At 43.0% G+C, this 12,063-nt stretch overlaps 1 protein-coding gene across 1 annotated transcript in view; it reads left to right on the forward strand.

Annotated features, from left to right (window-relative positions):
- The window catches only part of LOC126259449 (probable cytochrome P450 301a1, mitochondrial), a 182,611-nt gene that overhangs the window by 56,283 nt on the left and 114,265 nt on the right, over positions 1 to 12,063 (forward strand). The window lies entirely within an intron of this gene.

The raw sequence follows: 12,063 nt of genomic DNA on the forward strand, positions 1-12,063 counted from the left end.
GACATGTTCGAAAAACAGACACCATACAATCATATAATTGATTTGCCTCTGTGGGTAATTAATCCACAACGCACGTTTACGTTTCACCTCCAGCGGCATTAGAAAGAGCATGGACGCTATGGACGGCGAGTAAGGATAGGTGGTGTTAGGGGGGAATGTGAGTTCGCCAGGAAGCATGCCGAGATAGTCTGTGCATTTGCTATAAGTACTGGTTGTGGGTGGTGCAGTGGTTAAGGCACCAGCCTAAGAAGCAGGAGATTCCGACTTCTAGACCAAGTCCGGCACACATTTTCACTCTTCGCTGCTGATTCCGCACGAAGTCCCGATGCAGCTGATATCATTTTTTCCATCCCCCTCCTTACCTTTCTTCCCCCTCCCTCTCCAATTTACGTAACATGTGTCACCGTTACGGATACCACGCGGTGGCTGTTTTTTTGGACATGTCCGAAAGAACAGATACCATTCATTCATATAAGAGAAGTTTCTTGTTGATCGACCCGCGATCCTATCACGAACAAGGGACACCTATGTAATTAATCCACTGGAGCCTCAGACTGACGATGCATATTCGTAAAAAAAAGGTCTGCCTGGTAGGTGTTTTGTAAGCCACTTCTTTCCTGCGTAACGAAGTGCATCCCTGCAAGTGAATCTGGATCCAGAATATGTATCACACAAATCGCACTACTCTAGTAACAAAACAACTCAAGGTAAACGAACATGCACATGCCACCGAGTTATTATTTTCCCTATATCCCCACCTATAGGAGTACGGGTGTAGCTAGCGAATATTTGTCTACCAGCGTATATCACAATAAACTTTATACCTGGGAACAGAATGGACAGTTTGTTTCAGAGTGCACCATCCATTCTTTAGAGTATAAAAGTGGTAAATGTCTTCACGGATTCGTCCAAAGTGCTAAACATCCGTCAGCTATTTAGGGAGAAAGAGAAGATCAATGGACGAACACTATGCAGAACCTGGACAATATAGTTACCAACATTAAAAACATAAATTACACCAAAAATCATACGCTCGTTAGGAAGAAGAATTTAAATGTGCTTCACCCATTACAGAACCGTTTTGCGATAAGATTATGCTTGTTAAAATCTGTGATCACGTGGACTGTCAGGAGTAATTAGAATAGGAATGGTCCGTAATGTTAAAAGAGGAGATGTGCGTGTCATTTAACTATTATTTACGTAGTAAATTCTCCAAGATCGTCACTGCGAGACACGGTGTCAATGCAAAGCTACCGTTTCTCCTACATAGGAATAACAAAGATTTGGCAAGATGAATGTTGGAAGAAATCGACAAGGAGCCACTGGAAACAATTGCGGAGGAATATAAAACTCCTATGGCTATACCACATGAAACGGAATTAGCGGAAGTTAAAATGGACGTTGTAATGGAACAGCTGTATGCAATATTGGAGCAGATTAGTGTAGACTACTATCACCTTTTGTATTTGCACGTAACGTAAAGTTTGTTGGGATTTTAAGAAAATGCAGATGTGTGACTACCTAATATCTAACCATGGCTTGTACATGGAAGGAGACTGTCTGGGAAACAACAATGTTATTATGGACAACGATAAGACAGTTGGGATTGACTGTTTAACGTGGTTAAGCTCCAACTGTAGATTAAATTATTACTATAACGATTGTTCCCCTTTGGGAGAGCGATTGAACTTGAATTCATAATGGACTTCTTTCAGCCATTCTGTGCCGCATTTACACTTTGTTGTAATATTGAAAAGTTTCCTTGCTGTTCTGGAGTCTTCCATTCTGTAGATATGTGTATAAAATTTGGCTCGGCGTTTTCTGATTTCGTTTGTTACTGTGTTGGTCTTTATATAGAGCTGGTTTCGTGGTCTGTTCATTCAAATGCCGTTTTTGTTGATTGCCCTGTAATCTTCCTGAGAATTTTTCTTTCCTGCTTTTCTATTTCCCTAATTTTGAATGACCATCAATCACCATTGTTTCAGCTGCATAGATTGCTTCTGGAAGAATCACTGTTCTGTAGTGACTTAATTTTGCGTCTGTAGAAACGCGCTTCTTGTTGCAATGCGTCCATGTTAGCTTGTAGGCCTTCTGGAGCTTGGTGACTCTTTGTTCATTGGCGATTCCGTTTAATCCTGAGGACTGTATAGTTTCTCCGAGGTATGTAAAATGGCAGACTTGTACAATTTTACCATGTTCTGTGGTTAAAGGGGATTTATTTTCTGGCTGTCTTTTCATATACAGGGTGTTACAAAAAGTTACGGCCAAACTTTCAGGAAACATTCCTCACACACAAAGAAAGAAAATATATAATGTGGACATGTGTCCGGAAACGCTTACTTTCCATGTTAGAGCTCATTTTATTACTTTTCTTCAAATCACATTAATCATGGAATGGAAACACACAGCAACAGAACGTACCAGCGTGACTTCAAACACTTTGTTACAGGAAATGTTCAAAATGTCCTCCGTTAGCGAGGATACATGCATCCACCCTCCGTCGCATGGAATCCCTGATGCGCTGATGCAGCCCTGGAGAAGGGCGTATTGTATCACAGCCGTCCACAATACGAGCACGAAGAGTCTCTACGTTTGCTACCGGGGTTGCGTAGACAAGAGCTTTCAAATGCCCCCATAAATGAAAGTCAAGAGGGTTGAGGTCAGGAGAGCGTGGAGTCCATGGAATTGGTCCGCCTCTACCAATTCATCGGTCACCGAATCTGTTGTTGAGAAGCGTACGAACACTTCGACTGAAATGTGCAGGAGCTCCATCGTGCGTGAATTACATGTTGTGTCGTACTTGTTCTAGCAGCACAGGTAGAGTATCCCGTATGAAATCATGGCGGTGAATCGAGGAAGTACAGTACATACTGACGAAACTAAAATGGGCTCTAACATGGAAATTAAGCGTTTCCGGACACATGTCCACATAACATCTTTTCTTTATTTGTGTGTGTGAGGAATGTTTCCTGAAAGTTTGGCCGTACCTTTTTGTAACACCCTGTATTTGGTCTTTTCATAAGATATCTGTAGTCCGGTTTTTGTGAAACTTCATGTAGTTTTTCCACTGCGTGAATTGCTTCTGTTCTGTTATTGGTGATAACTGCAATATCGTCAGCGAAAGCATGGCACTTGACTTTCATTTGGTTTTCTTTTTTGATACCAATTTGGATGCCCTTTACATGAGATTCGCACTCCCTGATGCCCTTTTCTAGAATAATATAGAAAATCGTTGGGGATACTCCGTCCCCCTATCGGACTCCAGTTTTGATTTCGAAGGATTCTGATATTTCGCCTATGAATTTCAGTTTGGATGTGTTCCTCTAAGTGTCTGTTCTATGATATTTTGTGTCTTTCGGTCGATACCAAATTCTTACATGATTTTAAAGGTCCACTGAATCGTATGGTTTCCTGAAGTCGATGTATGTAATTAATGTGTTTCTGTATTTCCCCATTTGTAATATCGTCTTTAAGCACCAGATCTGCGCCGTACATGATCGTACTTTTCTGAATCCGGCCTGGCATTTACCAGTTAGTGGATCTGCTTGGGATTCTATCCTGTTTAAAAGTGCTTTGGAAAGGATTTTGTAAGCGACTGGGAGCAGGGAAGTTCCTGTGTAATTGTCGATGTTTGTGTGTTTGCCTTTTTGTGTAGCGGGTGAATTAGAGCGCATTTCCAGTCCTCTGGTATTTGCTCCGTCACCCATATATCTGATATTATATGATGTAGTTTCTGCATGAGTATAGGATCATTTAGTTTACAGAATTTAGCAATGATCCCATCTGCTCCTGGTGCTTTGTTATTTTTCAACTGTTCGACTATCTCAATAATTTCTTCGAAATCCGGGGCATGTGAGTCTCGGTGTGTGAATACTAGCGAAGAGAAGACAAGTTTTCCTTGGGGTGGTTCGCAGCTGAGGAGGGAACTGAAATATTGGGCTAAGATTTTGCAGTTATTTTTCGTGTTTCCAAAGAGCCATCGGGTTTTTCGAAGTACAAGCTAGACGCTTGGTATCCCTACAAGTTTTCTCTGAAAGTCTTATAGAAATTTCTTGTATTATTTTTGATGAAATTTTACTGGATTGCGCAGAGCCTGTTGTTGTCATATCCCTGTTTCTCTTTTCTAATTATTTTCGAGGTCTGTTTTTGGGTTTTATGAAAGTTCTCCAAGTTTTCTTCAGTTTTGTGACTGCTAAATTTCTGTGTAAGGCTGTTGAAGTGTATGAAACGCAAACAGACAGTACTTACAATGTGCTCCACTCTACTCTGTGCCAATTTCTTCTATTTGGTGTCAGTTAACGGCCGGCCGGGGTGGCCGAGCGGTTCTAGGCGCTACAGTCTGGAGCCGTGCGACCGCTACGGTCGCAGGTTCGAATCCTGCTTCGGGCATGGATGTGTGTGATGTCCTTAGGTTAGTTAGGTTTAAGTAGTTCTAAGTTCTAGGGGACTGATGACCTCAGATGTTAAGTCCCCTAGTGCTCAGAGCCATCTTTTTGTCAGTTAACGCATACCTCACTGAACAGCATTCTGCAATATGTCTGCTGCAGTAATAAGAGTACACAAAAATTTACTGGCATACAAATAAGTCTGCCAGTCACTCAAGAACAGGACAAATTTATAATCGGAGTATGTTCTGTCCGCATACAGTTTTACTTACCTAACCTTAGAGTACATGGATGTTTTTAACATCCACTCCAATAAAGATGATGCAAGTATTACACAGAAGTGCTGTATTAAAGCCAGGGGGAACATATTTCCCTCAATCCGGGACATTTTTCTCCACAATACATCGTGTATAGACATTGCCTGGTTCCCACAGACAGTGTTATTCTTAAAGTCATAAGAAAAAGAACCAATGTATCGAACAGGCTTAAGCGAGTCCCTCAATAAAGCAATAACGCCTTTAAGTACAGTTAATGTGTAATGCGCACGAAAAGGAAAACGAAAAGTAAATGAGATCGAAGCCAAAAACGAAAACTAGAGTATATGTCAAGAAAAACTGCCATAAAAGACGAATATACACTGCAGTTGGAAGAAGAGGAAGCTATTGCAGATGTGCGAGCAAGGTTTTTGGCTTTCAACACGGTGTTTGGAGAAATCTGTCTATTACTGGCGAATACAAGATATCAGTATGGAGTCCTGGCAGAAGATGACGGGGCTGTTACACATGTACTACGTTAAACGACAAATGAAAAATCTTTATGAAACTCCGTCCCCAACTACACCTGCTAACAAAGGATAGTTACATCATCCAGAAGGAAATTTTCGCTATACAGAGGAGTGTGCGCTAATATGAAACTTCCTGGCAGATGAAACCTGTGTACCGCACCGAGACTCGAACTCGGGACTTCTGCCTTTCGCAGACAAGTGCTCTTGCTCTTGCGCTTGCCTACGGAAGGGAAACGTCTGGACTACGATTGTCGGCCCGGCTCACAGTTTTAAAATGCCAAGAAATTTCTTGGTTACATCATATCGAAATGCGGTGGACTTGATGGCATACACCTCGAAACAGAACAACAATTTGTAGAATTTAAAATTAACGGAATAACGATCATTAATAGTAGTCTGATTGCAAAAGTTGTAAACTTAAAGTTCTATATGGAAGCATTGCGGCAATTACAGCCGTCATGAAGTACATGAAATGTATTCGCAATTGCGAATACGAACAATCATGTGTAGTCTTTTTAAATGTACTCTTTGTCAGTCACTTCGTGTAAAATCAGTTAACGAATAACTTACAGAACAGCTACTACGTGGAGTTTAACAGTGTTCTTCAGTTTATCTACTGAGGTAGTAAGGCCATCTGCTTGGTTAATGTGTTATGTTTATGAAAAAAAGAAAAGAAAACTGGGAAAGGAGGACATCAAAGGTAACAAACGAATAAACTGGAATTTATGGCGTAGACAGCTGCCATATAGAAAGAATACAAAAACTACAATTGGAGGGAAAATAGAAGCTGTTGCAAAATATGCAAAAGTGAGGTGTGCATATTGCTTCAAATATAGATAGATGTTAACTTTTACTATAAAATATCAATCGCAGATGGCCACAAGTTGGAATACGGGATGAAATAAAAATGCAGGAATCAAGATGTTGCATACCTAGCAAAGTTTAAAACCGGTGGAATAACAGCTTTTAAAAGTAATTTGTTCGCAAGACTTGTTAGCATAATGGTTTACATGGAAGTTCTGCATAACGTGAGTGACTTATATTACTGTCCAGATAATTTCGAGCACAGCGTAGAATAATTCAAGGTAAATTATGCGACCTGCACGGAAACAGGTTGCAGTATGACTCGCCACACTGGTGTGAAGAAATGCAACGGCCTTGGCCAAAAGCCGGATGAAAGTTGTCGAGTCATCTGCGTGCATTGAGTAACAGATTCGCAGAGCTACAGCCATAGACGAACTACGAGCAGCAGTATTAGGTGCTATTCTACATTGTCGTCTCTCTCTCAACCTTTTAGCGGGGATCTCACTGTCAATTCGGAGTCGTTGTCGCAGTGGTTCCAATAGATCTCTCTTGTAGCTTGTAGGTTGTACTAATTTGAATGCCAGTCAATTTTCGTGTATCCTTACTACCCCAGTAGACTGGGGAACGTTATTAACCACCATACATCAGCTGTTCTGTAATGTGTTCGTTAACTGACACCACATGGAAGCAATTGGCACAGAGTAGAGAGGAGTGCATTTTAAGTACTGTTTGTGTTTAACTCACTTAAATGGTCTCGCAGAGGGTCAAATACATGTTCCATTCTGTAGCCATATATTCTAGTCCCCAGCCTGGTAATTTCACATTCTTGAGCCAAGGAAGATCTAAAAGCTTGTTTTAGTTAGTGTCTGAACGCGTTATAAAATCTATGAGGTGGTTACTAATAACTTCGTTTACTCCTGGTCTTGTGACTTGACACATAAATTTGATATTCGTGGTCTGTTCAAACAATTCCGGAACGTTCGTAATTTCGCACCAATGGTGTGCTGGAGCGAAATGCGGTTGACATCCCTGCTCACGACTGTGTTTAATGTGTAACAGCCGGAAGTTTTATTTTTGTATGTCTGTTAGTTATTTTTCAGTGCTGTATTGAGCAGAGCGTTGTGTCTCACGGTTGTCGAATTTCTGGGCGGCAGAGTTAGAGGACCAAAGTGTCTCCATTAAATTTTGCGTGAAAGTCAAGCTAAAATCATTACAGAGAGATACCAAATGATTCAGGAAGCCTACTTTGATGAGTGTTTAAGCCGTACTCGGTATTACGAATGGTTCACACTGTTTAAAAATGACCGGACGAAAGTTAAAGATGATCCTCGTTTAGGAAACCCTGCGACGTCAACCGACGACGGTCATGTCAGGAACGTCAACGAAATTATGAGTGCCAATCGAAGACTGACTGTGCAAGAGACTGCAGAAGGATGTCGATAACACACCCGCCTACACATCCCTGTTGGTGCTTGACTATTACACAAAGAACGAAATCACTGTGCTGCCTCTCACTCCGTACTGTCGAGTACTAGCTCATGAGGACTTTTTTTTTTATTTCCAATGTTGAAAACCCCTTGAAAGGACGAAGATTTGCAACGACAGACGACATAAAAGAAAATTCGCAGACGGCGTTTCTCATGATCCATATGAGGCGTACCAAGATTGCTTCCGGAAGTGAAAACGGCGTTTGGAGTGATGTATCGATGCTGTGGGAGAGTACTTCGAAGGAGCCCGTGCACATTAAGTAACACGTAAGTGTAGAAAATTTTTGTGGAAGATGATTATTTTTTTGAACAGACCGGAACTCAACCATGTTAAACAGTCGATTCCAACAGTCTATTCGTTGTCCACAGTGACATTGCTGTTTCCTTGGCAGTCTTCTTCCCCGTAGTTTGATATCTGATCTTCTCTTTGGACATTCATTTTAATGTCAGCTAATTCTATTTTATATGGTATAGCCAGAGGATTTCTGTATTTCTCCAAAATGATATCCGGTGCTTCCTTGACTATTTTTTACAATCTTCCTCATGCTGTCAAATTGTCCTTCACCTAGAAACGGTAGCTTTATCTTGACACTTAAATACTTAAATGACTGACATATATCCTCCTTTAACATTACTGACCATGCCTTTTCTAATTGCTCCTGACTGTCAACTTGACCACAAATTTTAACACGCATTATGTTATCGCAATACGGTTCTGGAGTGGGCGTAAGCACGTTTACTCTCTTCTCGTTAAGGAGAATACTACGAGGGCCGTTCAGAAAGTAACCTCCGGTTGATTTAAAAAAATACACCAAGTTAAATAAAAATATTTTAATATATACATCTTACAACTACATCTTTGCACTATTTTTCTACATAGTCTCCATAGCGATTGAGGCACTTATCGTATCTCTTCACAAGCTTTGAAATTCCTTCTGCATAAAAATCACCCGCTTGTGCCTGGAGCCAGCCTGTGACCGCATCTTTGAGCTCTTCGTCGTCATCAAACCGCTGTGACCCAAGCCATTTCTTCAAATGCATGAAGAGGTGATAAGCACTTGGCGCCAGGTCTGGGCTGTAAGGTGGATGGTTGATAACGTCCCACTTGAAGGACTCAAGAAGGGCCATTGTTCTGCGAGCAGAGTGAGGACGGGCGTTATCGTGCAAAAAAACGATACCGGAAGTCAGCATACCACGGCGTTTGTTCTGTATAGCCCGTCGTAACTTTTTTATTGTTTCACAGTACACGTCTTGATTAATGGTCGTACCACGTTCCATGAATTCAACCAACAACACCCCTTTGGCATCCCAAAACACCGTTGCCATCAGTTTTCTGGCAGAAAGATCTTGCGAGGCTTTTCTTGGTTTGGTAGGCGAATTTGAATGTGCCCACATCTTTGATTGTTCTTTTGTCTCAGGGTTCACGTACTTAATCCAGGTTTCGTCACCGGTCACGATTCTGTTTAACAATGGTTCTCCTTCGTCCTCATAACGTGACAGAAAGTCTAATGCAGAGGCCATTCTTTGAGTTTTGTGGTGGTCGGTAAGAATTTTGGGCACCCATCGTGCACAGAACTTACGGTAACCCAATCTTGCTGTCACTATCTCGTACAAGAGTGTCTTAGAAATCTGTGGAAAACCAGTAGACAACTCCGACATTGAGAAACGTCGATTTTCACGAACTTTTGCATCAACTGTCTGAACGAGTTCGTCAGTCACTAATGATGGTCTACCACTCCTCTCTTCATCATGAACGTTTTCTCGTCCACTTTTAAATAAACGTACCCATTCACGGACAACTCCTTCACTCATAACTCTTGGTCCGTACACGGCACAAAGCTCACGATGAATGGCTGCTGCAGAATATCCTTTGGCTGTAAAAAACCTTATGACAGCACGCACTTCACATTTGGCGGGGTTTTCTATTGCAGCACACATTTCAAACTGCCACAAAAACTAAACTAGCACAGGTACGACGTTCACTCGACCACGGCTTGATGCCGACTGACCTGTTGAGTGCGTGAACGCACAGATGGCGTCGCTACTCCCCCCACAACCCGCACTGTGACCAATCGGAGGTTACTTTCTGAACCGCCCTCGTATTTTCGATGTAATTCACGTCGTAAATGTTAGTAACAAGATTGTCCAGTTTCTCCAGTAATAACCACAAAGCAAAGCGTTCATCCGTTGGTCTTGTCCTCCTCCCTAACAGCTGAGGGATGTTCAGCACTTTGGAGGAATCCGTGTTGACACTTTCCACTATCACAGAAGACTGATCGGTTGTGGCTTCGAGCCCCCTTTATATTCTAAAGAACCAATACGGCAGCACTCTCAAGAGCTACCAACACTCAGCAGCTTTTCCATACGTAGGAAACACCGCTTGTCGGTGTCTCATACATTTACACAATCTTGGACAGGGTCAAACACACGGTCCGTTCTGTTTCCAGGTTCTATTGGAATGTAAACTGGTAGACAGCCATTCGCTTGCTACACTGTTACTGCTATACGTGAGGATATAGGAAGGAAAATAACTTGCTGACGTGTGCTATGTCCACTTACCTCGAGTTGTTTTATTACTGATGTAGCGTGATTTCTATTATGCGTATTCTGGATTCAGATTGACTTGCACTAATGTACTTTGTTATGCAGGACAGATGTGGCTTATAAAACCCCATAAGACTATTTACCCGTTATAACTCTTCTTAACTACTCGTAACAATGGGGTTGTTCATAGTTACTCATGATCTGCTGCAGTCGTCGGCCTGAGCACATTGACAGCCACTGTAACACAACTACTGGAGAGCTGATTTAGTTTAATCTTGTATTAAGTTTATTCATTTTTATTATACTTTCGAAACAAAATAAAAGTATTATTACAAAGGCAAACAATACTTACAATACAAAAGGAGCAGCTACATGCTCACTGCTCAAAAACCGAAACCAAACTGACCTTCTTTGCCAACCGGGCTGTAACTATTTATACTTTCTTAACAATACCGAAGAATCCTCGGCATTGTTTAAAATCATTATTTCATTAATTAACAATTAAAACTCTCATCTTAAAACAAATTACACATTTAAATGATTACCTAGTTTCTTATATATGTGAAACACATGCGTGAATTCTAGTCTTTATATAAGTTGTAGCGTGTATAAACGCTTAGGTATCAAATGTTAACAATACACTTGTTATATTGACTAATTACAGAGGATTCGTATCATATAAAATGTCCCTACTAATTAACAGACTTCTGCACATTAGTGTAATTAAGATTCGGTAATTATTTTCTTCGTAACTTTTTCACAAGTACATACACTCCTGGAAATGGAAAAAAGAACACATTGACACCGGTGTGTCAGACCCACCATACTTGCTCCGGACACTGCGAGAGGGCTGTACAAGCAATGATCACACGCACGGCACAGCGGACACACCAGGAACCGCGGTGTTGGCCGTCGAATGGCGCTAGCTGCGCAGCATTTGTGCACCGCCGCCGTCAGTGTCAGCCAGTTTGCCGTGGCATACGGAGCTCCATCGCAGTCTTTAACACTGGTAGCATGCCGCGACAGCGTGGACGTGAACCGTATGTGCAGTTGACGGACTTTGAGCGAGGGCGTATAGTGGGCATGCGGGAGGCCGGGTGGACGTACCGCCGAATTGCTCAACACGTGGGGCGTGAGGTCTCCACAGTACATCGATGTTGTCGCCAGTGGTCGGCGGAAGGTGCACGTGCCCGTCGACCTGGGACCTGACCGCAGCGACGCACGGATGCACGCCAAGACTGTAGGATCCTACGCAGTGCCGTAGGGGACCGCACCGCCACTTCCCAGCAAATTAGGGACACTGTTGCTCCTGGGGTATCGGCGAGAACCATTCGCAACCGTCTCCATGAAGCTGGGCTACGGTCCCGCACACCGTTAGTCCTTCTTCCGCTCACGCCCCAACATCGTGCAGCCCGCCTCCAGTGGTGTCGCGACAGGCGTGAATGGAGGGACGAATGGAGACGTGTCGTCTTCAGCGATGAGAGTCGCTTCTGCCTTGGTGTCAGTGATGGTCGTATGCGTGTTTGGCGCCGTGCAGGTGAGCGCCACAATCAGGACTGCATACGACCGAGGCACACAGGGCCAACACCCGGCATCACGGTGTGGGGAGCGATCTCCTACACTGGCCGTACACCACTGGTGATCGTCGAGGGGACACTGAATAGTGCACGGTACATCCAAACCGTCATCGAACCCATCGTTCTACCATTCCTAGACCGGCAAGGGAACTTGCTGTTCCAACAGGACAATGCACGTCCGCATGTATCCCGTGCCACCCAACGTGCTCTAGAAGGTGTAAGTCAACTACCCTGGCCAGCAAGATCTCCGGATCTGTCCCCCATTGAGCATATTTGGGACTGGATGAAGCGTCGTCTCACGTGGTCTGCACGTCCAGCACGAACGCTGGTCCAACTTAGGCGCCAGGTGGAAATGGCATGGCAAGCCGTTCCACAGGACTACATCCAGCATCTCTACGATCGTCTCCATGGGAGAATAGCAGCCTGCATTGCTGCGAAAGGTGGATATACACTGTACTAGTGCCGACATTGTGCATGCTCTG

Source organism: Schistocerca nitens, chromosome 5 (assembly GCF_023898315.1).
Source record: "Schistocerca nitens isolate TAMUIC-IGC-003100 chromosome 5, iqSchNite1.1, whole genome shotgun sequence".
NCBI lineage: Eukaryota > Metazoa > Arthropoda > Insecta > Orthoptera > Acrididae > Schistocerca > Schistocerca nitens.